Genomic DNA, 4445 nt, shown 5'->3' with positions numbered 1-4445 from the left:
AAAGTGGGAGAAGGGAGATGTCGGACAGGGTAAGAGATGACAAAATAATACTTTATAAATTATTGAGGGTTCATGAGGGAGTGGGGAGGGAGGGGCAAAATGAGGAGTTGATATCAGGGCTCAAGTAGAAAGCAAATGTTTTGAGAGTGGTGATAGCAACAAATGTACAAATGTGCTTGACACAATGGATGTATGTATGGATTATGATAAGAGTTGTATGAGCCCCCAATAAAATAATTTTTTTAAAGTTAATGGAATTTTTACACAAACTATTTGAAGCCCTCTCATATTAGTGTCTGTAGATTATTTCAATTGGTTTATTCATGGAAGCTTTGATATCCAAATCTGCCATAACACTGAATTTACGTTTCTTTTTTGTAGTGATAACATGATGTATCTGTTTTATTTTTTCCCTTTGCTTTCTTAAAGTGTGTATTTACTGAAAGCACATGAATTTGCTATAACGTTCCATGTTTGGCCACTGTAGCAGAAAAGGAAATGGTTACCTACTAAACGCAGAAAAATGTGAAAGCAGGAAAAAGACACAAACAGCAAACTCACTGTCGTCAAGTTGACTCAGACTTACAGAGACCCCATAGGACAGGAGTCCTATAACCCACGGGAGGTTCCTATGAGTCAGCACTGACTTCATAGCAGTGAATTTGGTTCTTTTGAATAGGACAGGGTCAAACAGCCCCTGTGGGTTTCAGTACGTAACTCTTCACGGGAGTAGACAGGCTCATCTTTCTCTGGAGGAAGTGGCTGGTGGTATCGACATGCTGACCTTGTGGTTAGCAGCCCAGCTCGTGACCCACTCCATGAGGGCCTGTGAGTCAGATTAATAGTACAGGGAGGTTGGCGCACACTCACAGACAAAAGAGACGGAGGCAGGGGAAGACACTGTTGGTTGCAAGAATTAAAGGCAATAGAGGAAAATACAGTTATATAAACAACCCTGCAATACTGGTGATCTACCAGTAGATGCTTGGCTAGACACATAGGTGTGGGAAGGAAGGTGGTTGTATCCGTTCCCCCCTCCCCCCAAATATATATAGAGAGATTGACAGAGGATATCCATATATGTACATTTACCTTTGTTACAAATATATCTACGATTGTGGTAGATCATATAGGGGACAGAGTTATGACAATGCCTTAGACATAACCAAACACTTTGAAAGAATGAGTCCCTGAGCCTAGGATACACCAAAGTCCCTTGGCTTGACATAGTTGACACAAAAACAATGTTCTACATTCTACTCTGAAGATGAGTGTGGTAGTCATCTAATCTGGTGTCAATTTAAGGATTAAGAGTGTAGGGGTGGAGTCTAGGCTGTCAATCTGGAGATAGCCAATGAGACTTCTGTGGGCATGGCCTTCTCCTGAGAATTCTGGGAAATCTGGGACTTCTCCTTGGAGGCGGAAGACACCTGTGAGACATTGCAGAAGACAAGCCACATGGAAACATTGCAGAAGACAAGCCACATGGGAGACATTGCAGAAGACAAGCCACATGGAAACAACCATACCTCGGAAGCCAGAGGAGCCACAGAGAGACCCCTGCTGGCACTGAGATGCTTACAACGCCACTGGACCCAAAGACTTTCTACCCACTGGCTTGTGATCGTCCTGCATTTTGCTTCATTGCATGTGTTTTGTGAGTCTGAAGATGACTTTATAGATTGGTATCAGACATATGGACTAATATCAGACTTATGGCCTTAGACTGGACTGGGTTGGGATGTTTACTCACTGTTCAGTTCCTCTTGTATATAAACCTCTCCCTTATATATACATGCGTGTTTAGGAATTTGTTTCTCTAGTCTACCCAGACTAACACAATAAGCAACTAGAGTTTTAAAAGCTTATGAGCATCTTAGGGGCAGCTGTTGATCTCTCTGTTACCCTTGCAGTGGAGAGAATATTGGAAATCGAAAGACCTATGGATACAATTAGTCCAATGGACTAAGGGACCATGCAACTATCAGTCTCCACGACCCTGAGACCAGAACTAGATGGTGCCTGGCTACTCCTACCAATTGCTCTATAAAGGTCCACATAGGAAGGTACTTGAGACAATGGAAGAAAAGTATGGACCCAAACCCCAAATCATAAAAGAGACTAGGCTTACTGGATGATACAGACTAGTAAGACCCCCAAGATATGACCTTTAGTCACCCTTCAGGTCTAGAGCTGAATTCATACACACGCGCACACACACACACACACACACACACACACATCACCCCTGTGTTATAATAAACAACCATTTCAGATCAAAAGGGCAGCACTTACCTAAGGCAAAGGTCAAGGGTTAGGGAAGGAGGAAAGGACACAGTAAACATAGGGAGGCAGTGGGATATGCGATGGTCTGTAGGACGGCAATGGGTGCGTTGGGACAAAACATGCATGGACTGATTGCTGTATGTGAAACTGGTAGTCTGCTCTGCACACCTTCACCTAACTCACGAGATTTTTTCTATTTCTTTAAGCAAAGAAAAATATCTGTCTTCGAGGGGGGAAAAGAAAGATGACAGTGCCTAGTAATCTGGATCGTGCATTCAGTCATTCTAGAACAGGCAAACATATGATGGAGTCTCAAAAAGTTGGTGGAAAAATTATAGTTCCACGGCATTTCCCCAGGAGCTCTGGAAAGCCCCCTGGTACGTGCACTGCATCCAGGGTGAGTCACGCTCCTCAGCATCTGGAATCTTGAAATTTCTGTTTCCCAATTCTGTTACCAGCAACTATTTAAAATATCTGAATGGTGTGTTTTCAATTTAATGTTCCTATTTCCAAAAAAGTGTATCTTTGTGGTATTGAATGTGCCACACAGATTCACTGTGGTTGTGCCAGCTGAATCTCTTTGGGTGTTAATCTTGGCAATAAAAGTTCGAGTTGGCACAGGAAAGATCTTATTTTAGTTTCCTCATCTGTGAAATGGGATTAAAAAAAGAGTACTGACCTCCAAGAAGAAAAGTTCTATGAATCAATTGACCTTGGTTCTTTATCTATTAAGTGTCATTTTGGCAACTGTTACCAGGTAGAGTGGTTGTGCTTTTAAAAGTACCGATTGGAGCTATTTTAAAATCGACCACTCCCCTGTTGGCTTGTCAGTCTGTGGAGATGTATATGTTTCTGTGATGCAGGAAGCCATGTGACCCATAGTTCAAAGACAAGCAGGGTCACCCATGGTGGGCCAGTGTCAGTGAAGTTTCCAGATGACGAGGGACCGGGCGGGAAGAAAACCTGGTGATGTGTTGTGACCTTATCCATGTGCCATAGAACGAGCCCCTCAGGGTGGAAGGCCTTGACAATAAGACCGGGAAGAGCTGCCTCCTCAATGAAATAGATGAAGCAAAACTTGGAGAGTGGGGGGGATCTCTCTTAGATAAAGTGCAGAGAATCAAGGCTGGTGAGACTTCATCTCAAGCACTGGACATGTTAGCAGGATGGCCTAGTCGCAGGTAACAGACATCGTGCTTGGTAGAGGGCCAGGGAAACAGAGGAAGACCTTCAACCAGATGGACTGATGCAGTGGCTGGACCAACGGGCTCAAACATGGCCATAATTGGGGAAATGGGGCAGGACTCGGCACCTAACAATGTTTGTGAATGGCTGCACACGAAAAGTGCCAAATAGTTAACAGACAGTACATATCATTTCCTTGTGCTAAGTCATTATGTAGTAGTGCAAACAATAAAGGATAAAACCAATTTAAAAGCTGGAGAATGAAAGTGACCCAAATGGAAAAAGAATACTGAAAAAGAAGGTCACCATTTTCTATGTATTGTTAGGGCAGGAAATAGCATGACCCTAATATGTAAGCAAACATGTACTAACTCCACTTAATAAATACCGTATGTACTCATGTTTAAGCCGAGTTCTTCAACGCATATTTAATGCAGTTTTTGTGGTAAAATTAGGTGCCCCGGCTTATATTCAGATTGGCTTATACTCGAGTATATAGGTAAATAAATATATGAATACCCGGGCAGAGATTAAGAGTGAGGTGGGGGGTGGGGCAAGAAGTTTAAAAAGCATTGAAGAACTATGCGGATCTTACATTGTAGTTATGGGATTTCCTACACAAAATTGATTTCTGTCATTAAAAATATTCTACTAGATTCCTTATCTTTTTTGTTGTTTATCTTTTCTAAGCCCTCTGTTATCTTTCACTTGCAATCCCCATTTTGAGACCACCTGGAAAGAGAACGCGGCTCCAGCCGTTGCCGTGAACTATGACCAGGTGTCTTTCAAGAGCTGAATGTCCTGTGGGGGAGGATTTGTCGTCTGCAACAGGAACACAGCGATGGTCTCTGGGTCGGTGCCACCAGAGAGCCGCTTTCTCAGAGCAACAGAACCCACCCTAACGATCACAGAGGTTTGGGTTGGTCATCACACGTGGAAATCCCTAATGTGTTCCCTGTTCCAGAAGCGTTAAA

General features: G+C 43.0%; 1 protein-coding gene across 5 annotated transcripts in view; it reads right to left on the bottom strand.

Annotated features, from left to right (window-relative positions):
* The window catches only part of KITLG (KIT ligand), a 107208-nt gene that overhangs the window by 92184 nt on the left and 10579 nt on the right, over nt 1-4445 (bottom strand). The gene's annotated exons all lie outside the window — the stretch shown is intronic.

This window comes from Echinops telfairi, unplaced genomic scaffold (assembly GCF_000313985.2).
Source record: "Echinops telfairi isolate 266 unplaced genomic scaffold, ASM31398v2 ScPeMD7_2;HRSCAF=8, whole genome shotgun sequence".
NCBI lineage: Eukaryota > Metazoa > Chordata > Mammalia > Afrosoricida > Tenrecidae > Echinops > Echinops telfairi.
The sequence above is the reverse complement of the archived record's forward strand: the minus strand, read 5'-3'. Positions and strand labels throughout refer to the sequence as shown.